Source organism: Triturus cristatus, chromosome 9, assembly GCF_964204655.1.
Source record: "Triturus cristatus chromosome 9, aTriCri1.1, whole genome shotgun sequence".
Taxonomy (NCBI): domain Eukaryota; kingdom Metazoa; phylum Chordata; class Amphibia; order Caudata; family Salamandridae; genus Triturus; species Triturus cristatus.
In genome coordinates, this window is record NC_140592.1 from 1,130,494,828 (window position 1) to 1,130,522,329 (window position 27,502).

The following is a 27,502-nucleotide window of genomic DNA, read 5'->3' on the forward strand; positions in this document are numbered from 1 at the left end:
ATAGGGAAATTGGCAGAGAAGCATGTAAACACCACAATTTCAACATTTCTGTAAAATAATAACTGCTTTCACCCTACTCAGACAGGATTTAGAGCCCAACAGAGTACTAAGACCGCACTTGTGGTAGTGGTGGAGAATTTAAGGAAAATTTTGGATAGTGGGGGCTGCGCTGCACTTATTCTGCTCGATCTCAGCGCAGCCTTTGACACGGTTAACCACCAGCTACTTATTCAAAGGCTGGAATTGCCGGCTCTGCACTGAAATGGCTACAATCCTTTTTAGAAGACTGCTCCTTTGTAGTCTTTGAAGAAAATTTTATCTCAAAGCCAATGCCTCTTAGATGTGGGGTTCCTCAGGGCTCCTCCCTGAGCCCCACTCTATTTAACGTGTAAATGAGCTCTCCGACAGAAATAGTAGTTCCCTTCGGCATCCAGATTGTCACGTATGCGGATGATACCCAGTTAGTGGTATCACTTAGTCAAGAGGATAACTCAGCCCCAAACCTGGCTCTATGCTTGCAAAAAGTCTCCGGATGGATGGATAATAATTATTTGAAACTCAATGGAGAAAAGACAGAATTAATGCTTTTGGGGAATTTTACCTCACGTACAATAGCCCCTTCCTGGCCCAATTGTCTTGGCCCTCCGCCTTCTCCCAAGGCTGAAATTAAGAGTCTTGGAGTGGGGGTGGATCATAATCTGGACTTCAAATAGCAGGCACGCAAGGTAGCAGCCTGCTGTTATGGAATACTAAGAATGCTCAGAAAGATCCTCCCTCTGCTCCCGCTCACTGTTAGAAGAGTGCTGGTCCAGGCGCTTATTTTGTCTCGCATGGACTATGCTAACGCTCTTTATCTAGGAGCTCCTCTCTCTACTATTAAAAAGCTACAGGTTGTGCAAAACTGCGCAGTACGTTTACTTACCAACTCTTCAAAGCATACGTCGGCTAAACCCTTGCTCACTGCGCTTCACTGGCTGCCGATTTATGAAAGAGTTCATTTCAAGGCATTGTGCATTATTCATAAAGCCCTCTCAGATAAAGGTCCACCCATCATCAGATCCCTCATTCAGTCCTACCGTCCTTCCAGGTCACTTAGATCTGACAATAAGCAGTTAGCAGCAGTTCCAATAATAAAGAAAGCGTGAAGCGGAGGACGCCGCATCAGGGGCGGCTGGTGCATAGGGGCAAGATGGGCGTCGCCCTACCACCCTGAGGGATTCATAAAATGTGAGTTGGAACATTGAACAGCAAGCAATAAAGTTTGCTGGCTGCTCGGTAAATAAACATGTGCAAATACGTTTTTTTTTTTAGGGGTTGGGGGAGGATGGTCCTTGGCTCTGCTGCGCATGCTTTTTTGGCTGGGCGAAGATTTCTTCGACCTGGAGCCAGGAAGCAGGGCAGTGATGACACACAGGTGGGCAGGATCTGTGTCTCACTGCCAGGATAGCATTTGATTTTGGGCGTTCTTCGTAAAGCCCAGGGAGGAGTCAGAAGCTCCCCATTCACTCCAATGGCAGGGGGCAGGACAGTCCGGCTTGAGAATGTAGAAGGGGGGTGTGGCAGTGCCTCTGCCTCTTCCACGACGAGACCGAGCAACAGTTGCTTCATATAAAGTGATTGGTGTGCTGGGGTCTGTGGGAGGAGTCTAAATCCAGAATTTTCCAGCCCTGCAGTCACGAGGAGCCCAGCTCGAGATGATCGTTCAGCGTCCAGCGAAGGTGACAAATGTTAGGTAAGCGCGCTGGGGCACTTTTGTATTGTATTTATCTAAGTTACCCGGGTCTTCTGTGCACTTATTGTTTGCTTTTGACGTTATTGTGGCGCTCTGCCGACAGCGTCCTCTGACGGCAGCGCTAGGGTTTCGGCCTCGTGCCTGGCGGCAAGAGGGTAGTACTGTGAGATCCTCCAGAAGGTTTGGTCATTACTGTGCAGCCGGACTCAGAGAGCATAAAAGTCAGAAACACAGGCCTCACGTATCGCAGCACAGGGGTCACATATACCCACTCCAGTGTCTCTCAAATCGCCTGGGCAGTGCAGTCTTGACAGGAAGATGCAGCTTGGGCTTGCATGCCTCACGCCGTCCAGTTGGCACAAGTATTGGGTGCCTCACCTCGCACGCTGCACTTGTAGCATGCAGCACCAGGTCAGAACTCCACTCCGGATCCCGTGTCTTTGCGGAGAGTGGTGATTCCGATCGGCGCTTAAATGTCCATCTGGGCCTGGAAGGCAGATCCCCGGCCTCGCATGTCACACTGCAGGCGGTGCTGCAGCCCTGCAGCCGATCGCCACCCTCGCGGCAAAAAAGCAGCAGCATGCCCAGCATCGCTGGTCTCTCATCCTCTGCCGGGTCCGGTCACGGCAAATTCGGACCCCCCTCGGTAGCTGCATAATCAGCTCCGCAAGTGCCTTTGTCTATGTTTGGGCTACGGGGCCCTTGCAGTGAGTGCTCCGCTCTTGCCCGGGATGCGCACAAGCATGTTTTATTTGTATTTGTTCCTGCCTGGGGGGCGAAAGCTAGCCTTTGCTCTCTCTGAAACCAAGGATCTGTGTTTTATTCTAACAAACCTGAATCTGCTGCAGGCTGATTCTGGGCCGAGCATGTCTCATCTCACCTCCTGCCTACCCCTCCTTCCCTGGAAGGAACATGCATTTGAAAGTTGTACGAGATGCAGGTATTCATTTTTGCTGCCAAATAACGTTGTTACTTGGTAAATAGAGGTGATTAAAGGAGCCCAACATTAGTAAGATATATTAAAAAGCCTTTTTAAAAGTAAGGAAGGAAAACTTCGAAACATCCCATAAAAATTGTTGGAAATCCTTACTACAGTGACAAGGGCCTGAAAGTATAGTTAGTTTTTACGGCTGATTGGAATACATGGTGCATTTTTATTCTTGCAGTACTGCGCCATTGATTGCAGTGATAAGCGGAGTGTGTTTAAGGAGCCCTCATAGGGAATGAATGATGGCCGAGAACCAGGGAGAGGACGGGTAAGTGAACTTTTTTTTTAACCGCCTCTTTCCTCCCTCCCCGTCCCACTACCACCTCCTGAGAGTAGCTGACCCCTGCGTACTGCATTCAATATTTTGTTCATTTGAAAGCGCTCTGGTTTTCTGTCAGAGGATTCAATATGCCTTAAGGTGACGTGCAAAAACTACAGACAGGTGTAGGTCAGCCTCACAATGTCCTCTATTTAATTGGAAGCAATCTATACCGCACAGCGAGTGTTGAAGAGAGGAAAAGTGGTAAAAGCACCGTAGACAGTTTTCTGTAAAGCAGTTATGTTCTGCATTTAGTATTGTCTTCACGTCGGAAAAGGTAAAAAAAGAAATCACTGTCTAAAGTACTGGGGCATGGTTAGGAAAACTCACGTGTGTAATGGCTACAGATCTGCTTTTCTCAAAGCTTGCTTTCTTGCACCTTGATCCAGAAAAGATTAAAAATAAACAATGTGTTAACTGTGTGCGCTCGCAGACGTGTGGTGTATAGGTGTGTGCTTAGCTACTGTTGGTGCCGAAGGGTCCGCTGAACCCATACAATGCTGTTTTTACCACCCCACAACAGTCAAGGGGACCATCTCCTTGCTGCCCCCATAGCATCCTTGCTACACTACTACGTGCGTGGGAACATTTGTGCGTTTCAGGAAAATCGTCCGTGAACAGATGTCTTCTGGTTTTTAAAAGCTACAAAGCCTGTTCGTATAAAAAAAAAGGTATTATCTGAAAAGAAGACTCTAAGCAGGAAATCATTCTACCGATTCACTACAGTTCCCATGATTGAAATGCCCCAAGCTAATAAAAATGAAATGGGAGTGACCTGCCACTGGAATTGCAGATCTGCAGCTCACTCAGTAGTAAAACACGTTAGAGCCCCCTCCTGATGTGATGAAATGCAAGTTGTCTACCGCTCCAGTGTGCAGTTTTAGTTTTAGCCCTGGTCACTGAAAGTGAGTTGAATTTTCTGATCATCTAATACTTTAAATGCCCAGCTTCACTCAATTTCAGAGAACCCCCTAGCAGTGCCCTCCCCTCTGTACCCTCTCCCTGCATTCACTTGCAAATTGTGTGTGTGTATGTGTGTGTGAGTGACAGAGAGAGACAATCAGGCTTGCTCGCCACCGGGTCCCAAATATTTGCGCCCTACCACTTTCAAATGTCACCAGCCGCCACTGCGCCGCATTGCGTACAATGCTGCTAAACTGTGGAACAACTTGCCTCTGTCGATTCGCTGTGAACCGAATTACCTTACCTTCCGCAAGCTTTTAAAGACCTTTTTATTTCCTTAATCTTCTTCTAGCTTAAGGGTCCGCACTAGCGCTGGGATGCCTCCGGGTAGCCATGCGCTCTAGAAATGCCTTTTCAATTCAATTCAATTTAGCCAGCAACTAGATAAAAAAAAGTTGCTTTTCTGCTATTTGTACTGCGACAACCAATCAGTGCAGAATATCTACTACTTAGGCAGCTGCTGAGTAAATAGTTAAGTTTTTCTGCTATTTGCACGGTCGTCGTCCATAGAGTGAAGAATCTCCAACATTTAGCCAGTGGCCGGGTAAATAGTGATGTTTCTCTACTATTTACAAGGCTGCCGGCCAAATATTAAAGAATTGCTGCTATTTAGCCAGCGGCTGAGTAAATAACAGAAAAAAAATCACCATCTGGCTAGGTAAATGGCCGCTGCCTTTAAAATAACCCTTATTAACAGGTAAAAACCATCCTTATAAATATTAGTAACTCACCCCTATGTAGACCTTGCAGCCCACAATATAGAGTGTATGGTATTTAAAAGTGGTATATGTAGATAATTAATGTTATCGTGTCCCTACAGTGACCAGACCTAAATAGCGATTTTCACTGTGGCAGGACAGGCTGTTCTATGTAGAGTAGAATGCAGATTAAAATACTAATACTACTAACTCGGGAAAGGACCAGCTAGAAAAATAATTAAACCACAATTCTTAAAAGTTACTAAAAATCCAATTTAAAGGTGACGTTGGATTTTTAATAAATATTAAGGAAAATAATTTTCAGAATTACCCTTTACCTGCCTGAGCTTACAGTTGGCTACTTTGCATTAACTCTCCAGATACTCTCAGCAAGTGCTCTGCCTTGAATGAGGTGAGAAATTTCTCCAACAGCCACAAAATAGGCTGACCTGAATGGGCACAGATTACTCCTCTGAGCTCAATAGAATGTGTGGGGTTGGGGGCTATGTCCCTCTTGTTGACATCCCAGTGTCAAATCATGCACAACAGGTTATCTGAAGAACATGCAAAGGTTTTGCGCCCTTCAAAGGGAACAAGCAGGCGATACACAAGAATTGTCCTAGCATCCTGTCTGGTTGCTGAAGTACTCTGCTTGTGTCCTACCGCTCTACTGTCTTTGGGTTTGGTGTGCATACAGTGCCTGTTTCACATTGGATTTTCGTGTTAGATGTGGAAGGACACTAGGATTACAATAGTACACCCCCACATACTGCCCAGCCCTCAGAGACCAGGTTTAGGGTAGAGAAGACTGTTGCTATCTTGAAAATGCCCAGGCACATGACATGTTGGGCCTGTAAAGCAAACAGGAACTGCTACAAAAGGAGGTAGGTCAGGGGCTGGGAACCTTTTACATCATTGGTCAGGGAGGAATCATGAGCGTCTTAGAGTTTCCCCCACCCACAGGCTGGTTAACCCTACAAGGCCGGATCCTCACCCAGCCTTTCTCAGAACACTGCTGAACTTGTGAAAGGATACCAGATGGACTCAACCTGCTGCAATTGGCATCTGTGACTTGTGACAAAGACCTGAGGAGATTGGACCCCCTGTCCACTTAAAATTTAAGGACAGAAAGATCTTTAAGGATAATAAAGCTGATCTCCTGGGTGGCATAAGGAATATAATAAACCTAAAGAGGACATTCCTGTGAAGTATCCCTGCTGACCAGTGGCAAATGGATCAGGACTGGGCTTTGCTGCTGTCTTCTGGCTGACACCCTGAGAGTCTTAAAGTGCTCCCCTGTGATCCTCTGGCTTTGGAAATATATTCCTATGGTGGTTTGGCACCAAAAGAAGTTTGGGAACTTTCTCAAAACTTTTGCTTCAGCGCTTCATTGAGATGGACCATAAAAGTATCCTACTGATAGTTCCACAACATCAGACTAAATTTGAGGTTTGTCCTCTTCAAATAAACTAAATCTATTTTCAGATTTGAGTTAAGAATGTTTCTTAACTTACCTGCTTCCATGCAGGACTGTGCCTTAAATAACAGGTGTATCCGACCCCTATTCCAATGTGGTTGGCCTCAAATTAAGCAACCACAACCTTGACTACCATTAAACTTAGAACGTCTTGGAGGCATTTTCACATAGATCTTTAAAAATGAACATCTTCAGTCCCCTTATTGGATGTTTGGCAATTTGGTGTCATTTTGTTTATTCGATTTTGCTCTATTTTTCCAAATTGGGGTGAGCTTTTGATTGCGTTTTCTACTGTTTAACTATTTTGGAATTTCTAGATGCTTTACGGATTTTCCAAGTTAAGCTGGCCTGCTCTGTGCCCCAGTTACCAGGGGTTAAAATCAAGTTTAAATCACTGAAACCTTTGACTGGACCTAGCAACATAGTGACTTGATTACTTGTAATAGACACCAATCCACCCCAAATAATAAACCACATTCTCATAATCTATTTTCTCTGTGCCAGTGTCAGTGACTGCCTGTTAAAAATACTCTTGTGGGTGTCCTACTATCGGCATTTCTTTTACCCTGTGTCCATCTCCCGAGTGTCCGCGGCTGCTTGTCCTAGTGGCGGAGTTCTCAGTGACAATGTTTCCCTGTCCCAGCGACTGCCTGTTATAGTACCTTTGTATGTGCCACCAGTCCTAGTATCAGTATTATTGTCTGCCCTTCTTTGACCCGGTGTCCATATCCTAGCTATGTGTCCATGACTTCTTTCCCTAGTGGCTGTGTCCCCATGGACAACAGGTTGAGCCCAATGTCGGTCTCCTCGGTGGGCACATTTACCTGCCCCTGGAAGCCATGCACCGCTGCTGCAAAGCTCTTGCCTCCTTGTTCCAGTGTGGGTCCATATCTCAGCTTCCCAGTGTTTATAGCTCCATGGGGATCGACGGTGCCCCTCTGCTCCAGTGCCTGGCCCATCTCTACCTGCAGCAGTGCCGGTGCCTTCTTGTCTGGGTCTATAACTGGGCCTACGGTCTCAGTGCCATATGTTTGACTGGCTCTTCAGTGCCCATCTCCGCTTCTTAGTGCATGTGTCCCTAGTGCCTGTACTTTCCTCAGCACCGACGTCTTGCTGTCAATCAATCGGGATGTGTATAGCGTGGCAGCTTCATCAGCGAGGGTCTCGAGGCACTGTGCGGTCCTGCTGCGCGATCACGCTGCCTGTTCCTATTGGTTGAAGATCCATGTCCCGAACTGTTGGAGCGACGGTTTTACCTGCGCCGGTGTCTATAGCGTTCCCTTTAGTGTTGGTTTCTCCTTCTGCCTGCCTGTCTCCGTGTCCACCTGTCCCAGTGTTGGTTTCTCCTTCTGCCTGCCTGTCTCCGTGTCCACATACCCATGGTTTACCTGTCCCAGTGTTGGTTTCTCCTCCTGCCTGCCTGTCTCCGTGTCCACATACCCATGGTTTACCTGTCCCAGTGTTGGTTTCTCCTCCTGCCTGCCTGTCTCCGTGTCCACATACCCATGGTTTACCTGTCCCAGTGTTGGTTTCTCCTTGTGCCAGTATGGGTGCCTCGTTGCCACAGTGTCTCTCAATGTCCCATAAGCAGTGTCCTTTGCATCCTGTCCTCTGCCCCGGACACTCTTCCCCAGTGTCCTTCTAATGCTTTGTATGGGATCAAATGCAGGTCATATTTTAAAAGGCTGCTAAATGTTATAGATCCAGGAATTATTAACCTTATTTAGACACACTTATAAGCATGCCTTCTATTGTCAGTGAAGACGATGTACAATAAGCTCGTGTTCTTTACAGTAGAGCCAATAGTAGAAGGATCAGGGGCCTTCTCTTTTATATCAAGTGTTTCGAAAACCTGCGCTAATTCAGCTTTACCTCACTTCCTGTGTTAGATATGTAAAGTGCACACGGTCTACATGCAATTCACGTGGACAATGAACAGCATTGAAAATTCTGCCTGGGAAACTGGTTGAGTTACAGGCGGGCGCCACCTCGTGGACATAAAAGTACTGCTTTCGGAAACATTCTTATTTTAGGAAGATCTTAGGTGTTTACAAAATAAAATATTTTCAAAAGTTATTTTCGTTGAAGGCACGCTGAGTATACAAAGGAAAATCACTTAACGCCGGCAAAAGCGACCGAGACTGCGCAATTAGGTTTTCCACTTATACTTTATTGTAGTGTGTGGGTCAGGGATGACTTCCTCTCCCGACACCTTATAAATCAATAACAAATAATATTTACGGTGGCCCTCATCATTTGGAACAGGTGCTGCAAATTCAAGAAGGGGTGGGAGGAATCGGGTAAGACAGGTTACAGCTAATCATCTATATGTGGAAAACCAAGGAATCAACAAAAAGTCCTACAGTTTGTAAATTACCCAAAAATTCTTAATTTTTTGGAGCAGCAAGATGCCCGTCATTTTAAATTCACCAATGCATACGAAGTTGAATTGTGGAACACCGCTTTCTTTTCAGCATCGTAAGTTTGGGAAATGCTAATTCAACATTAGCACAGGTGACAAGGAGCGTAAGCACAGCCATTATTGGCAGGGGTGTGCAAGTCTGTGTAACAGAGTGAAGAAGAATATGAGAAAAAGAAGCTGAGAAAGAGGGTCGTAAACAACAGGGGCGTAGGAGACACTAAAATTCTGGGGGGGACGGGGACAACCTTGTGCACTTTCCAGTGACCCTATACAAATCACCGCCCGTTAAACAGATACAATCGCATACTTTCTAAGTGAAATATTGAGAAAAGCAGGCATGTAGTCACAGTTTGCATGTAGGCTTTATTGTTAGTAATGAGACCAAATGTTTAAAAAAACATATATATGAATCTTGCATCTTAATGCACAAAGCAAACAAAGGCCGCTGGCTTAGGGTGGGGGCGTCGTGTTTACAAGTGCATTAGGGTTTGAAAAGTACCTGCTGCTGCATTCCTGGTCTCCAGCAATTTTCAGGCAACAATAAAAATGTGAAGATAACTTTGGTGATTAATGTTCTTTTTTTGAGAGAGATCGAAGGCTTGTCTAGTGAAAGTTTTAATTCAATAGGTCAGTGAGTTACTGCTTTTGTCTGAGATATTCTTTTGGTATTTGAAGTTTATAAGTTAAAATCCTAACATTGAACAGTGAGCTATTAACCGTCATCAAAGAGCTGCATAAAAACTTCAATGTATAGATTAGAACGTTATGGTTTTTCCCCAGTCTTTCCCTATCCTAATGTTGGAAAATGGGTTCATTAGGATAGAAATCAATTCTGATTATTGAAGAGAAGCCCCCAACCATGGTGTTATGTTTTACATTCTGAGTTTGTGTTTCTCTAGTGTTGCAAAGCCGCCCTGAGCACTCCCCAACTTTTTGCTGACTGGTACTGGTGGTACCTGACTGACTGACCCTGGCCTCTGCCTAAACAGCCAGTGCTATTCTGAAAGAGGCACTTAAAAATACAGTGAAAACACCTACATACACTAGGGTGCACTATGGGTTAGGGTACCTCTATGATTGGCATGACCTCTCCTATAAGGCCCTAGTACATAATAGGGCAGGGGGATTAGAACTACTTTTAAGTCCCTAGAATATAATAAGGCATGGCAGTTTAGAGTCCAGCAGCCCTTTCTGCGCTTGCATGTGTGCACTGCTGAAGCCTGAGGTCAGTTTAAAAGTAGCCCTGTGTTATAGGGCTGCTTTTAAAATGCAAATTGTGCCCAAACTCGACTTTTGGGTTTGGGGAACTTACAAATTTATCAAATACAATGTTGGGGCAAAATTAAGTGGAAAAATGTTTTCCACTTAACTATGGCTGTATCATATTTGCCACATAATACATCATCTGCTGCATAATCTAACGATTTCCTCCAAAACAATTTTGTAGCTCAAACGGATCCCAAATTACTAAAAGAAATGTGACTTGTGTTGCTGTGAAGTTTAGGGCCCTTTGCAAAGGTTAGTAAAGAAAACAATTCCTAAGAAAACAATTGGTCCCAGACACTCCTAATGACACTCAAATTAATACCTGTAGGAGAGTGTAGTATGCAATCAATTCATACAATCAAAAATGTATAATGTAAAGGCACATTCAACAGGGAAATCTCATAGATAAGAGGCCAACCAAAGTCAATTAAATTGCAAACATCAATTTATTTCCAGCTGAATCATATTCATAAAACGCAAACTTAGGGGCTGATTACGATGGCAGGCGTACTTCAGTACCACCGCCATCAAATCGGGGAATGGGACCGCTGGCCTTCAAGGTGGAGGCCCGATGATGGGCATTACAATGCGACTGCCACTACGGTGTTCGCAGTGCCTATCTTTTACATTGCAGCAGGTGCTGCTGGCTGCATCATCCGCCGCAAAGTAAAAAAAAAAAGGAACATGTTAAATATATCGGTGCCTGCCACATGGTGCAGTGATATGTTGTGTGGCATCATAGATGCCCCCCCAGGACCCATGTCTGAGGGCCAGGGGTAAAGGGGCCTGCTACGGGCCCCCAATGTCCCTTTCGCCAGCATTTCCATGGCAGGTGAACCGCCATTGATAAGCTGGCGGGTAAGGGACATCGTAATCCCTGCTGCAGTGCATGGTAGGCACCACCAGCATTGTAGGAACCACGAGCCCCTCCACCACACCGGCGGGCTCAAGAAGCCCGTCGGGTGCGTGGTGGTTGGTCTCTCCGACCGCCAGGTAACCACCCGCTATTGTAATATGGCGGGCTGTGATGCAGTCACCAACGGCGGTGGGACCGCCACCGACGGGTTGACGTGGCGGTCCCACTGCCATTATAATCACCCCCTAAGTTTGGTGTGCATGCAAATCCTACATTGCCAACCTGGCAAGTTGCACTGCTAGTGCTGGAAAAAGGCCAATGGAGGTACCAATAGGTGAGGTGGACTGGCCTCAAGGTTCTTGTGACCTCAGTGACAGATTCACTGTCGATCTAGGATGTGCTTCTTCATATGCCTGCCCGTAAGACTGGAAGTGAACTGCAGTATGGATTGTGGTGGACAGGTCCACCTGCGGGTGCTAAGACACCTGGGCTTCTAAGGTCTATCTGGCCTTCAAAGGTGTAGTGTCAGAATAAGCTCTGTCAGGAGTGTGGTATGGTGAACTGGTCATGAAGGTCTGAACATGGTTCTCCAGTTCCAAATTCAGCAGCTCTGGCCAGAGTGCCACATTCTCTCCCACACTGAACACCATACTGCCCCACTGAGAGAAATTGGCACTGCCTTCAGCACAACTCAATTGTGCTGCGACTAAATTCAAATTATGCACTAGACAACAGTAAAATGCTGGCTGAAAAAAAATGAATAACACCCTGGAAAAAGCAAACACTCCTAGGGAATGCAAGAATAAGCAAAGCATGTGAACTGTAGTCAGAAAAAAACATGGTTACCTTAACGGTTTTAAACTCATTATTCAGAAATCAGTAAGTGATTTTGCCTGAAAAGTTCAAGACACGGCTACAGGACCAGGAAGGGACCCCTTTCAATGTCCATTGCTTATATCCTTTCAAAATGTATGCAGTTTGGTTTAAAAAAAGACCACATCCCCGAACACAGAGTCGCATTTTATAAGGTAAAATAATTAAAAAGTTGAAAACGATCATATTAAACGTTTCCACACTACCCATCAACCAGGTATTGCAGTCCCTTTAGGGATGGCGCACTTACCCACCCTGGGAAGACAATGTTGTTCAAAGAAAGAAGATAAAAAGAAAGTAGCGCTTTCACTGGTAAACTCTGTAAAGTGGCGCTAATGTGTGTGGGTGTAAATAACAGTCTGGCCTGTCTGCTGTACACTCTGTATTGCTTTATTTAGGTATTTAACTATTTTTTCTCTCCATTCCGAGGTTTTTCTTTTCAATAGAAAACGGTCAGAAAATGAGGACATTTACAGCCAAAGTGTTCAGCCTTTTTTGGATCCATTTCACAGGGGAACAAATAAAGAAAAGGAGAGGCAAGAGAGAGTACCTTAAGAGCTGCCTCTTGAAATCAGCACGTAAGCAGGAGCGAGACAGAAAGAGATGGAGGAATAAAGAGAGGAGGGCAGCCGCCAAAGGCAGATCAGGAGTAGTGGACACGGTCCTTGCCATGAAGGAAAAGAGACAGCGTTTATTTTTTCTCCGTTCTCTGCCCTTCCCAGAACGGCTGAGCCTTCCTGCAGCATAACAAAAGGCAGAGGGCGGGTGGCCTCTGACTCCAGGCAGGTCAAGTGCAGGGCCATTAGGTAGCGCTTTCGCGTGCTAATGGCCCTGTGATAACAGAAGGGAGAGGGTAAATTCCTTTGTCCCCTCGCCCCCCCCACCCTTGTCCCCCGTGTCTCCCCCCACTCCAAAATCTGGGGGGGGGGATATATCCCCCGCGTCCCCCACACTTCCTACGCCCATGGTAAACAAGAGGAAACAGTATCGAGAGCAAGAGGAGATGTGAGAAGGGGAAGTAAGACAGGTTTGGAAGGGAAAGGAGAATTAGGTAGGGGGGAAGACGTTAGAGTGGGGTGAGTAACAGTGATTTTGAGTGGGATGAGTAAGAGACGTTAGGGTGGGGTGAGTACAGTAAGAGAGTGTGTTAAATAGTGGATTCTTCCATCAAAGATGAGATGAGAAGTTGATAGTTTCCACAGGTTCTTTATTTATAAGATTGTGAGTTTAACAGCTCAGCCACCCAACTGCCTCTCACTCCTCCCTTCAAGATTCTCCTTCTCCAGCCCACAGCGCTGACCCATTCTAGAACCCTCAGATGTCACCACAACTGGAACATAGAAAGTACATGACTTTACAACACATCTCCCTTCTTTACACATTAACATTTGAATAAAAAAAGTAAAACCAAAAACAAACATGGCAATAATAGAATCTACCATACAAACATCATGAAATCATTTTACAACATAGTCATTCAAATATGAAGGAATGTGAGAAAACCTGTTAGATCTTCTTAATGTACCTGATACACCTTTGCTATCAGTTTTTGAAGAATCACACAAATGAAACATTTTACCACATACTGCAACTCGATTTAAATTCCATACTCTATGATCCGAAGTTCTCACAGCATTGTCAAAGACCTTAATAACTTTCAAAGGTTCCGAGAATTTGGCTCCAGAAACACAGAAACCAGGTCTTTTGATCCTGACAAAATCACCAACAGAAACTTTAGTAGTTTTAACAGCATGTCTCACATCATAATTTTCTTTACTTTTCAAACACTTATAATCCTCCCTTTCCTCCCATGAACTTTCATCTGGAACCCCTCCCCTGGCAGAGATACATTTATTAACCCAAGGTGGTTCCAAAAAAGTATCAGGTTGTCTCCCTCTGAACAAAGAAAAAGGAGACTTCCCAGTCGTAGTATGGGGCGCAAAGCGATAAACACCAACACTCCTAGAAACTTCCTCCTTCCAATCAAGACAATTCTGTTTAGCCAGGGAGATAGTGTCTTTTAAAACCCTATTGAACCTTTCGACAGTGCCATTAGATTCTGGGTGATATAAAGCACATTTTTTGTGAGCAATACCACAATTAACAAGGAAATCTTCCATTTCCTTTGACACCAGCTGAACGCCATTGTCAGTCAGTAAAGTTTGTGGTATGCCTTCCCTAGAAATTAATATCTTCAGAAAATCAATCACTGTTTTCGTATTAGTATTTCTAGCAAAAGAGATTTCAGGCCACCTAGAGTATAGATCCATGACTACAATAACAAACGTATCAGACCCATCACCATGCACTGGTCCCAAAATATCGAGAGCTATGTCCTTCCAAGGACCACTGGGACGCGACCTTTTTTCCATAGGCTGAGTCCTGATCTTCAAACTCTTCTCACTTAGAGAACATTGAACACACTCCCTTACCAAACGCTCAACTTGGATGTCCATTCCAGGCCACCAGTAAGTAGACCGCACTCTTTCCTTAGTTTTAGAGATCCCTAAATGAGCCTCATGAGCTATATCCAATAGAGCTTTCCTTAGGGACAAAGGTGGAACCAATCTGTGACCCCTCCATAACATCTCCTCACAACAGGACAACTGATCCCTCACCAACCAAAAGTCTTTAACAGATTGACTTCCTTCTTCTTTATAACGCCAACCCTCATGGATAAGCTTCAAAACCTCCTGGATAATCTGATCTTCACGACAAGCGTTCAGCCAAGAATCTTGTGAAATTACCTTGTAATCAATTCCACACACAAAATCATTGGAAGATTCTGGGAGTTCTAAAGCAATTTCACGCTGATGAAAACGAGCTGAAAAAATAAATAAATAACTAAATGTTAATAGAAGCACTTCACACTTATAGGAGTCTTTAAATGTACAGCCAAAGTTTGAGCTGTGCGTATCAGCGTGGTTTTAACACACACAGAGTAAAAGAGAAAAACAATGTGTCAGCAGGATCACAACACAGTAAGATAGCATTGAGGGTCTCTGTGCTACACAGTGCATCAAACACGTTAAAAATATATAAAAACTGTGCGTGTCAGCGTCGTGAGTTTCACTGTGCACAATGAAGTCCCAAATCAATTTCACGCTGATGAAAACGAGCTGTGCGCGTCAGCGTCACTAAAGAAGGTAAACAATTCCAACACTGGTCAATTCCAGTGTACGACGCGCCGTTGAAACATAGGCTGTGCGCGTCAGCGTTACCAAGTAACTTTGGAGAGGACGTCACCCAATAAACACTCAGATGACAAACTCGTGTATGAGCTGAAAAAAAAAACGTCTCCTTGTCAGTGTGATCTCGCGTTCCAGTGACGATGTGAACACCGAGAAGACGTCAACCAATGTACGCTCAGATTACAAGCTTGCGCATAACTTGAGGAAAAGACGTCTTCTTGCTAGCATGACGCTGCGTTTCAGTGACGATTTAAACAATGGGGAGATGTCATCAGAGGCTCACGAGAATGCAACCACGCGCGTGAGGCAGAGGTAATTTAAACAAAAATAACTTCAACCGTTACCCGTTCCGTAGCGAAAACGGCATGAAAGTAACAACTTGGTTATCTAGCAGTCAAAAAACGGAAATAATGATATTCAATGAGGTTACTGTCTCATATCATCGCCGAGTGGAATCTGAAAAGCGCGTTTGAAATGAAGTAAAAAGTCTTACTTGATAGTCTTGGTAGTCTTGTATAAATACTGGATTCTAGGCGTAGATTACCTCTGCATTCGGCATCTCTGATGACGCTTTAGTGTGCAAGTAACTTTCCCCTTAATACGATGTAAAATCTTGGTTGAAACGGAGATTTTCAGGGTTGGAGTTGAGCTGCTATCCCATCCTCGTCGCCAGTGTTAAATAGTGGATTCTTCCATCAAAGATGAGATGAGAAGTTGATAGTTTCCACAGGTTCTTTATTTATAAGATTGTGAGTTTAACAGCTCAGCCACCCAACTGCCTCTCACTCCTCCCTTCAAGATTCTCCTTCTCCAGCCCACAGCGCTGACCCATTCTAGAACCCTCAGATGTCACCACAACTGGAACATAGAAAGTACATGACTTTACAACAGAGTGGGATGAGTAAGAGAAGTTAGAGTGGGGTGAGTAAGAGACGTTAGAGTGGGGTGAGTAAGAGACGTTAGAGTGGGGTGAGTAAGAGACGTTAGAGTGGGGTGAGTACAGTAAGGGTGGGGTGAGTACAGTAAGGGTGGGGTGAGTACAGTAAGAGTGGGATGAGTAAGAGACATTAGAGTGGGGTGAGTAAGAGACGTTAGAGTGGGGTGAGTAAGAGACGTTAGGGTGGGGTGAGTAACAGTAAGTTAGTGTGGGGTGAGTAACAATAAATTAGAGTGGGATGAGTAAGAGACGTTAGGCTGGGATGAGTAAGACGTTAGGGAGGGATGAGTAAGAGACATTAGTGTGGGGTGAGTAACAGTAAGTTTGAGTGGGATGAGTAAGAGATGTTAGAGTGGGGTGAATAAGACGTTAGGGTGGGGTGAGTAACAGTAAGTTAGTGTGGGGTGAGTAACAGTAAGTTAGTGTGGGGTGAGTAAGAGACGTTAGGGTGGGGTGAGTACAGTAAGAGTGGGATGAGTAAGAGACGTTAGGGTGGGGTGAGTAACAGTAAGTTAGAGTGGGGAGAGTAACAGTAAGTTAGAGTGGGGAGAGTAAGAGACATTAGTGTGGGGTGAGTAACAGTAAGTTAGTGTGGGGTGAGTAAGACGTTAGGGTGGGGTGAGTAACACTAAGTTTGAGTGGGATGAGTAAGAGACGTTAGGGTGGGGTGAGTACAGTAAGAGTGGGATGAGTAAGAGACATTAGGGTGGGGTGAGTAACAGTAAGTTAGTGTGGGGTGAGTAACAGTAAGTTAGTGTGGGGTGAGTAAGACGTTAGTGTGGGGTGAGTAAGAGACGTTAGTGTGGGATGAGTAAGAGACGTTAGGGTGGGGTGAGTAACAGTAAGTTAGAGTAGGGAGAGTAACAATAAGTTAGAGTGGGGAGAGTAAGAGACGTTAGGGTGGGGAGAGTAACAATAAGTTAGAGTGGGATGAGTAAGAGACGTTAGGGTGGGATGAGTAAGAGACGTTAGGGTGGGATGAGTAAGAGACGTTAGGGTGGTGTGAGTAAGAGACGTTAGGGTGGGGTGAGTAAGACGTTAGGGTGGGGTGAGTAAGACGTTAGGGTGGGGTGAGTAAGACGTTAGGGTGGGGTGAGTAAGACGTTAGGGTGGGGCGAGTAAGACGTTAGGGTGGGGCGAGTAAGACGTTAGGGTGGGGCGAGTAAGACGTTAGGGTGGGGCGAGTAACAGTAAGTTTGAGTGGGATGAGTAAGAGACGTTAGGGTGGGGTGAGTACAGTAAGAGTGGGATGAGTAAGAGACGTTGGGGTGGGGTGAGTAACAGTAAGTTAGAGTGGGGAGAGTAACAATAAGTTAGAGTGGGGAGAGTAAGACATTAGTGTGGGGTGAGTAACAGTAAGTTAGTGTGGGGTGAGTAACAATAAGAGAGTGGGATGAGTAAGAGACGTTAGGGTGGGATGAGTAAGAGACGTTAGGATGGGATGAGTAAGAGACGTTAGGGTGGGATGAGTAAGAGACGTTAGGGTGGGATGAGTAAGAGACATTAGTGTGGGGTGAGTAACAGTGTGTTAGGATGGGGTGAGTAACAGTGTGTTAGGGTGGGGTGAGTAACAGTGTGTTAGGGTGGGGTGAGTAAGAGATGTTAGGGTGGGGTGAGTACCGTAAGAGAGTGGGATGAGTAAGAGACGTTAGGGTGGGGTGAGTAAGAGACGTTAGGGTGGGGTGAGTAAGAGACGTTAGGGTGGGGTGAGTAAGAGACGTTAGGGTGGGGTGAGTAAGAGACGTTAGGGTGGGGTGAGTAAGAGACGTTAGGGTGGGGTGAGTAAGACGTTAGGGAGGAATGAGTAAGAGACATTAGTGTGGGGTGAGTAACAGTGTTAGGGTGGGGTGAGTAGCAGTGAGTTAGAGTGGGATGAGTAAAAGACGTTAGGGTGGGGTGAGTAACAGTAAGTTAGTGTGGGGTGAGTAACAATAAGTTAGGGTGGGATGAGTAAGAGACGTTAGGGTGGGATGAGTAAGAGACGTTAGGGTGGGATGAGTAAGAGACGTTAGGGTGGGATGAGTAACAGTAAGTTAGTGTGGGGTGAGTAACAGTAAGTTTGAGTGGGATGAGTAAGAGACGTTAGGGTGGGGTGAGTACAGTAAGAGAGTGGGATGAGTAAGAGACGTTAGGGTGGGGTGAGTACAGTGAGAGGGATGAGTAAGAGACGTTAGGGCGGGGTGAGTAACTAAGTTTGAGTGGGATGAGTAAGGACGTTAGGGTGGGGTGAGTACAGTAAGAGAGTGGGATGAGTAAGAGACGTTAGGGTGGGGTGAGTAACAGTAAGTTAGAGTGGGGAGAGTAACAATAAGTTAGAGTAGGATGAGTAATGAACACCGGCAGTATATTGTTCTAGAGCAGCAACATGCCATGGCAATCATGGCGAGAGATCTTAGTGAGCCGTGGATATACGCTCAAATTATTGAAGTCCGGGCCAAACTCTGTAGAAGACTGAAGGATAAGGCTGCAAACAACTTTCAGAAGGCTAGATCAATGCGGTATGAATACGGGGAGAGGGTGGGGAAGGTATTAGCCTATCAACTTGCTGATCAAAAGGCTAAGTCTTATACTAAGACTATTAATGGGGTAGACGGCATAACTTACACAAAGTCTGAGGATATCGCTGAGCAATTTAAGCTCTTTTATGCCAATTTGTATAAGGAGTCTGGTAGTTATAATAAACAAGCTGCCATGAACTATTTAAGAGAAAGTACTATACCCCTGCTGGATGTATCTCATACTCTGTGCTTAGAGAGTATGGCCGATCTGGTTGAATTGAAAGCAGCAATTAAGTCTCTGCCCAATGGCAAGGCAGCGGGCGAGGATACCATCCCTCTTGAATTCTACAACATTTTTGGGGACTTATTGTTGCCAGTTCTTCTTGAATTAATCAACGATATATTGCAGGGAGGGGAGGTGCCACCCTCCTGGAATAGAACAGACGTTGTTGTTTTTCTTAAAAAGGGTAAATCTGCTGAGGATCTAGGGTCATATCGACCGATTTCGCTCATTAATACAGATACGAAAATATTTACTAAGCTTCTTGCTTCACATCTTGCCCCGTATATTCCTCTATTAGTTTCAGATGTACAGCACGGCTTCGTCCTCGGCAGAGATACGGTAGCTCATGTAAACACTGTTTACTCTGCCTTTGACGTTGCTGGTCATCTGGCTCAGCGAATTGGCATGATAATGCTGGACGTCGAGAAGGCCTTCGACCGCGTTGCTTGGGGTTTTCTTTGGAGTACTATGCTTTCTCTAGGCCTCGGTCGGAGGTTTGTCTCGATGGTCCAGCGACTTTATTATAACCCGTCTGCCGTCATTAAACTTAACGGCTGTACATCCAGCTCTATTAGTATTCAGCGGGGTACACGTCAGGGGTGTCCACTTTCCCCTTTATTATTTGCTCTCGAAGGAGGAGCCAAGATGGCGACTGAGATGGCAGCGTAGGCTCCCGGCTCTGTGAATCTCCGCATCCCGCACAGATATCCTGCATGAGATCCTCAGCCTGCGCTACATGCCCGTGTTGGTGATTGAGAGCGGCAACCGATCGTGTGATCCTGAAGCTTCAAGCGGCGGTACCGCCCGAGAAATGCTCGTTTGAAGTTTGCGGCCTGGGCAGCCCTGGGGCCGGGACCTCGAGTGGACAACATGGCCGGGCGGCAGTTCAACAACAGCGGCCATTGGTGACCGAGTGGAGTCGGAATACCGAAGCGGCGCGAATATCGGCCTACATCTCGCTGTGGTTACTCCTATCACCGAGAATAGCGTGACGGGTGCATACCCGGGGTGACGATTCCGGGGGTTATCGGCGATCGCCTGGACCCTCGCCAATGATTTGATCGGTCGCGGCCTGTGGCTCGTCCCGATCTGCACGGGCTGCTCCCGGTCTTCGCAGACGCTGGCCCAGGGGGAGAACGACTGTCACCTGTGACCACACACTGGATACACATCTCGCCTGCCTCCGGACCCTTGTTTGCAGCGACATGGAACTTGATGTGCTTGTGACTGAGACCCGGTCCCCATCTGGGGTGGCCCTGCCCTGCGGCCATCTTGATGGGATGGACTCTACCATCCTGTACGCTGGGTCGCAGCAAGATTGGGAGTGTGTGGCGCAGAGGAGCGTGGCGGAGCGAGTGCGAGGGGCCGTGCTGGGGTACGGTGACCTCCTCGATGCTCTCGGAGCCCTTCATTCCACCCTGGTTCATGGCGCTTGGGTATTGGGGAGGAAGCTTGATGGTATTGTGTTGGCGTCGGAACAATTGCGGTCTTCCTGTCCCCAGGTACATAAGGCACTGTCTCACCTTTCACAGGAGGAAAGTGCCGTGACCGCCTCTGTGAATAAGGGACGGATGGAAACTTTGGACACTGTGGCAGCGTGTGGTCGGCTGGCTGTGGGGTCGGTCTGTTCTGGAGATTTTGGACTTGAGCGGAGGGTGGTGACTTTGTCCCATGCGTGGCATCCGGCGACCCAGGCAATCTTCACGCAACGGTCGCCTGCTCTGGCTGATTCCTCCTTCCTGGACCTCGTGTGTGGCGCAGGCCTTGGGGCAGTTCTGGGAAAGGTGATCTCCCATGATGATGACTGTGTTGGTGTTCCGAAACGTCCTCCCCACATGTGTGTGTCCCTTCCTGGTCAACTCTGGACGCTCATCTTCCTTGTAATCTCGGACATGATAATGGATCGCTGGGTATGCACTGGTGGTTTCGCAAAGAGTAGCCAAGGATAAGGCTGATCCTTTAGAGGTTGTCATTTCATAGGCGGGCGGGCTTGGGGGTTGTGTGCTTTCACGATGTAACTAATAGTGTAGTCGGTGAATACTGCTCCCCATTTCCCTCAGACATGGCCGAACTTTTGCTGTTTAATGTTCGTTGGGGAGGAAGATATTGTGCGGGAGGGAGAAGCCGGGGGCCTGGTTGAAGGCCCTCCTCCAGTTTATTATTACTCTCTCCCCTTTTCTGTTAGGGGGGATTTCCTCTCTTTTCCCTTTTTCTCTGTTTCTTCTATATTTCGGGTCTGGTTCTGGGGTGACAGGCACGCTGCGGGGGGGGGGGGCCGTAGTCATCTGCAGAGGTGCAGGGTGGGGGGTTGGGGGAGGGGCTTCTATAGTCCTTTATCGTGTTTCTATGGCCTTCTTTTTCTTCTCTTATTCTTCTTTGTCTTTCTTTTCTGGGGTCAGTGCGGTAGGTTTCCTTCGTGGCCAATCATTGTTTTTCATTTGTGCCTCATTTCCGTGGGGTTTTCTGGGTCCTAGGGCAGGAGACTGCAGGCGCAAACGGCTCGTGATATCCCTCCACATCCTGAACTTCCTGTTTCAGCGCCATTGATTTGATAGATTGCTATTTATTGTTTGACGTTCACTATTCTGCCTGCCAATTTTCGCTGTTGAGAACTTGATTGCCACCTGATCCTTCTCTCCTTTATTGTAAAATGAAAACCTTTTATATCCTGGTTTCCCTCTTGGGCTGTTCAGTGGATAAGAGAATACTGGCATTGAGAATCGACTTCCCGAGGTGCTGCATGTGATTATAATCTGCTCGCTGTTACCTTCACTGTTTGGCGGCCGGCCCCGAGGGTTGTAGGCCCATACTTGTCTTTATTTGCAATGTCAATAAAGGTTTTTCAAAAAAAAAAATAATAATAATAATAATTATTTGCTCTCTATATTGAGCCATTCATTAGACATCTTCTTCAGAATGTTTCTATATCTCCAGTTTTATTTAATAGTATGACATTGAAAGTTACAGCCTACGCTGATGATATTGATGTTTTTGCTACCACGCCCGAGACGTCTATAGTTACACTAACAGCTGAGGCACAACTTTTTGGTTCTTTTTCGGGCTACAAGCTAAATATAAATAAAACACAGACTATTCTCAATTATGTGCCCACACTTGTAGCATCTCATCTAGGCTTAACTACCTCTGCTATGTATCTCGGTGTTCGTATTAGCAGTCGTACAGAGGACTTTATGGCTCTAAATTATGAACCATTGCTCAAAAAAACTATTGCTGATATGCGTAGGTGGCATAGACTCCCACTGACCATCATCGGGAGATGTAATGTAGTTAAAATGAATATTCTGCCTAAATATCTCTATTTGATTCGCTCCATTCCTCTACGAGTCCCAATGTCCTTTTTTAAACGGCTTGATTCTGCTATTGGTAGTTTTATCTGGGGCTTTCAAAAATCTAGAAGAGCTCTTAAATATAAAAAATTGACATATGAACAAGGGGGCTTTTCTCTCCCCGACTTTAAGACTTACTTTTGGTCAGCATTTCTGAATCGCATTCAGAGTCTGCTTTTAGGACCTAAATGTGGCTAAAACATGGCTTGCTTACCAACTCACGTACGGTCTAAATACTGGGTTTCTTCTACATTACATGTCTGATCCGAACTACTATAAGAGAGTTTGTTTTAAGATCGTCAGACACGTTTATCATATCTGGCAGGACATCGGCAGAAACTTTTCTATACCAGACTTGCATGAATTTATTATTCTGTGGCACAATTCTAGGTTTCCGGGCATATTTTCGGATTCCGTATGTAAGACTTGGCAACAGTGTGGAATTACACTGCTAGGGCAATTATATGATGAATCTGGTTTCAGGTCATTCTCTTCCTTAAGGGAAGAGTTTGGGTTATCCCATAACTCTTTTTTTAAATACTTACAAGTCAGGGATTATCTTCTACAAGGGAAAGGCTTAGTTGCCCTCCCCTACACTACAGAGGTACTACGAGCTATTTTTAAGACTTCGGGTCGGGGGCAGATCGGGAAAATATATCAGATGTTTATGTCTTCAAATAGAAATGATGGATTGCAGATGGCGGCTAAACTTATTCATATGTTCTTAATGAACATCAGTGCAGAAGAAATCATTGATTCAATGGCCATAATTAACTCTGCTGTTACTTCAATTAATCTGAAGTTACAACAACATCGTACTATGTTCATGCTTTACTATACTCCGCTGCTCATCTCAAAATGGACTACTTCGCTTGATTCACGGAAGTCTTATTGTCCTAAATGTAATGAGTATGCCGCTGATCTTAGACATATGCTTGTTGCTTGCCCCCGACTAGCTCCATATTGGTATGATATTACTTGTGTGTTGAGTAGGCTGGCCGGTAAGGAGATCCAATTAAATGAGAAGGCTATAGTCCTGGAGGTGGCAGCAGACCCAGGCAATCTGCCTATCTTCTTAATTTCAATTATTATTAGCGCTGCCAGTTTGTCTATTGCCAGGGTTTGGATTGACGTGGCGCCCCCTAAGATCTCTGATTTCTGGGTATTGTTGAGGGGCGTGTTTGAAATGGAGCTTGCACTTTCGAAAGCTCGTGGCCCGCCATCAAGGGTCAAATTCGGAAGGATTTGGTCAAGCCTACAGTGGAACTAATCACTTCATTTTTCTTTAACTACCTCTAAATGTGATCTGTAAACAATATGTCTATGTCTAATTGGTATCTATTTCTTTTTTGAATTTTTGGGATAGGACACTTCCGTCCTGATATTCATTCTTCGCTCTTTCTTTCTCTCCTTATTCTCTTCTCTTCTTCTAATTTTTCATATGTTAATTTTTCCTGTGCTATAAATACTGCTCTGTAGTTCTGTTATTGTGATTCAAAAAAAAAAAAAAAGTTAGAGTGGGGAGAGTAACAATAAGTTAGAGTGGATGAGTAAGAGACGTTAGAGTGGGTAACAGTAAGGTAGATGGGATGAGTAAGAGACGTTAGTGTGGGGCGAGTAAGACGTTAGTGTAGGGCGAGTAAGACGTTAGTGTAGGGCGAGTAAGACGTTAGTGTAGGGCGAGTAAGAGGAAGTTAGAGGATGTCTGAGTGAGAGTGAGAGTGGGAAGGAAAGAGGAGAATTTGGAACCAGTAGCATTTTGGAGAGAAATGTTTGAGAAGAGGAGAGTGGAATACACAGAAAAGGAAGTTGTGAGATGGACGTGTGAGTGTGCATGTGGTAAGCCAGCGGATAGTTAGAAAGTGGGAAGAGTAAAGCTGGGTGGAAAAGTGAAAAATGGAGAGAGCAGATGAGAGAGAGGGAGGTGAAAAAAGAGAATGTGTGAGGGGACTAAGTGTTTAAGAAGAAGGAAGATGAATGATAGCAAGGAGTTCAAGAGAGGGGAGGGGCTTCACTTAGGGTAGCAAATATTCCTCACCTGGTCCTAGGGGTGAGGAAGAAGATAGAAATAGGTAATAGGAGGAAGAGACTTGTGAGAAGTAGAAGGGATGTGGGAGTAAAAAAAGGAGTGCAAGTATGAGGAAGAGAGTATGGTGCGTGGGAAGAGGGCAAGTGAGAGGCAGGTCTGAACAAATCATGTGACAGTAGAGGAGGGTGAAAAGAGAAATTAAGGTGTAACAAGAGGAAAATTAGAAGAGAAGCACTGAAACCCGGAGCAGTGAACATGAGAGCACGTGTGATGGAAACAAAGGAAGGGGAGAACAAGCATTTGCAATGCAGTAGGTTCCGCATTTGTTCGAGCTATCAGCGTTGTAAATGACAATGTCTTTTACACATGTTTTGGTTTGGAGTGGATGTATAAGGTGTGGAGTGGAATTATGTGGGTTAGATTAGAATTTTTTGTTGTGGAATTGTGTGTGGTGGAATTGTGTGGTGTGGATTGGATTTGTGTAGTGGAATTATGTGGCATGGTGTGCATTGGAATGATGTGGATTGTCATTATGTGGTATTGAGTGTACTGGAATTATGTGGAGTGGGACTGTGTCATAGAGTTTAGTTATGTGGAATAGTATTTTGTGTTGTGGAGTGGTATGTAGTGGAGTTTAATTATGCGGTGTACTGTTACATTTTTTGCCATGATGTGGAATTTTGTGGTGTGGATTGGATGTATGTGGTGTGTTGTGTAATTGTATTGTTGAGTTGAAATATGTAGTTTGTTGTCGAATTAGGTGGTGTGGAATGGAAATGTGTAGAGTTGAATTTTGTGGTGTGGAAGTGGGTGGCTTTGAGTTAAATTATGGTGATTGGAATTATGTGGCATGGCATGCAGTGCATTTTTGTGGATTGGGTTACCAAGAATAAAAATGATGAAACATAATTACAAAGAAAGGCGGGCTTTCATTGCGCACAAATTCACTAAATTGAAACGTGCTTCTTCCCAAAAATGTCGGGTTAGGGCAATCAGGCACTGCCCGGCAGGCTTCTCCTACAGGTCGGAGTGCGAGTCGGATTTCTGGCTGCATGTAGGTAGTAATAATAATACTCAAGATACGCTAGGCTCGATGCAGCACCTCTCAAAATACAACAACAATGAAAACACGTTATATACAATGACGTGCCCAGGGTGAGAGTCCAAATTGGATCCAGGCAAAGCCACTGGACAAATGCGCCTGCAAACCCTAAACATGAACTTGCCACATATTCTATCATCTGCTGCATAGTTGCCCCATTTTAACAAAAACGTTTCTAGCTCCAGTGAATCAAAAGTTAGTAAAACAATGCCACACCAGTCACTTTAAAAATGTGAAATTGTGCCCTTTTAGCTTCTAATTGCTGTAATTAGACAGTCTAAGAGGTGAATATGTTGACCACATATGGTGAGCATCCCCCATTTAATGTACTGAAGGAAGGGCTTTTATCTGCAGAAATAAACACACACTATGTAATGTTAAATGCAATTCAAACAGGGCAGGCAGAACTATTGTCTGCCTTGACTGTACTTCACAACTAACAAATACAAATTCTTATTCGCATTACAGAGAGTATACCCAAAACTGAATTCATTCCAACCAGGACTCTGACTTTCAAAGAACCAGAAAGCTCTTGAGGTCACATGAATTCAATGCTAAAGTACATTCTAGTGAGTCGCTTATATATCCAATATTACATGTACTACACTGTGTTGTAGAGGTGATTTTGATGGAAGGTTGTGCATCATTACTTGTTGTTCCTTGCTGCACGATTTAGTGAGCCTGGATATAAAGCACAGCACCCCGGACATTGCAACGGGTAAGACACAGCCCGCCCATCCATCTACCGATCCAGCTGTCACTGGAGCGCCTGAACAGATCATGCAAGAAGCGACCTAGTTCACTGAGCCCCTAAGTGCCCGTAGAGTATAGAAGCTATACGTGGAGAAGGGGTGGGGGGTGTAGGAGAGTAGGGTCTGCAATCCTATGATCACCCCAGATTTTTGCTTTTTTGCTTCATTGGTTTACGACTTTTCATGGCTGTGGGCCTGCTAATCAGACCCACAGCCGAGCTGTTCTCTCTCTAAAGTGACACATGTACCTTAGGTGCATTTACTAATTGGAACTGGGCCACCTTATCAGTCCCTGTATCAGCATACCTTAGGTATCCAGGGCCTAGGTGTACCCAGGGCCTACCAGGGGCTGCAGCATGTATTATGCCACCCCTGGCTGGCCACCCAAATCTGACACAACTGGCTGCACGATGGCTGGGGCAAGGTGGTGTAATCACCCTTTGCTTTAGATATAGTATTCCTATATCTAACCCTAAAATGGACACATGTATTCCTATCAGTCACTCCTATGGCAGGCCTTATCAATCCTGAAGGCAGAGTGCTTGGAATTATGTGAGATGGTGCTCTGGCATGAGCTGAGCCGTCTGCAGCTTGCGGAACCAAGTCCTAATAGCTGTTCCAGGATAACGCGTACCATATACTCTTAAAGTGCAGTATAATCCTCGCGGTTATTTGCTAACTTTGGTATCGCATTATCAAAGCATGTCGAGTAAGGTGTCATACGAATTGGGATACTAACCCCTCGCCAATTCTGGCGACGGGGTTAGCATTCCACCCTTCTAGAGGGACACGACATGCATGTAACTGTGAACCCCGGTTAAAGTTGACTCGAGCCTCAGCATCACAAAATGGATGCTGCCACCACAGACACAAGTCTGACCTCCTGCTGCTGGGAGTCCTTCCAGCGGGGAGAGCTTGGACAAAGGGTTTCCTGTCGGGGGCGGTGCCCGCGCCATCCCAGACAGGGTTTTGTGTATCCCAGGTAGGCAAGGCTGAGAGGAAGGTGACTGCAAGTGGCACCCCGGTGCTCACTGTGCATAGGCCGGCTCGAACCAGTTCCAGGGGCACCCCAGCCTCTGAGCTGGGGAGAGACCGGACAAAGGAGAGGGGTGTAACCACCCCCCCCCCTGGTCCCACCCATTGGCAGGACCTAGTCACGGGCCAGCCCCTTTTCTTAGGATAAAGGTAGGAGCGGGCCCCCTTCCCAAATTGGATAATTCTGAATCTTGAACTACTTTCCACGAAAGGAACTCTTGACTTTTTCTGAAGACTCTCCCTTGTGGCTAAGGAGTAGCCACCCTGCACCAGCAGGCACCACCTAAGCGCTTGCGGTTTGCTGCACGTCCATCCTCCGGATCCAGACTGACCAGCTCGACGAGACCCGGATTCCCCGCCATCTCTGACCTCTACCTGCATCATCAGCCCAGCTGAGATTCGTGGGTGTGACGAGACCTGCGGGACCGGCCATCATCAAAACCTGCACGATGCTTGCCTAGCACAATCACCGAGGGACCCTCGAGTGAGTGCTCCTGGGGTTTGAGAAGCCCCAACCCTGAGCAGCTCCAGCACCGAAGACCAGCATCCCCGAGATCTGCGTGGGGGCCCTTCTGCTCTTTGCCGCTCACCGCGTTGTTCGGTCACTTGCCCGTTGGCTAGTGGCCCTCCTAACGACGCACCACGACATTTCCGCCGCTGGTCTGGTTGCTCCAGACTGGCCCTGGCTCCCCTCCTACAGAGGAGCACCCCGGACCCCCCTGGTCCACTCCAGA

The 27,502-nt window shown here is 45.9% G+C and overlaps 1 protein-coding gene across 3 annotated transcripts in view; it reads left to right on the forward strand.

Annotated features, from left to right (window-relative positions):
• Window positions 1–1,664: 1,664 nt before the first annotated feature.
• Window positions 1,665–27,502, forward strand: part of MIS18BP1 (MIS18 binding protein 1) — a 772,466-nt gene continuing 746,628 nt past the window's right edge. For all 3 annotated transcript variants that reach the window (XM_085627030.1, XM_085627029.1, XM_085627031.1), the window contains exons 1-2: window positions 1,665–1,732; window positions 2,899–2,988. The gene's annotated coding sequence lies outside the window, so the exon portion shown is untranslated. The remainder of the gene's footprint in view (window positions 1,733–2,898; window positions 2,989–27,502) is intronic.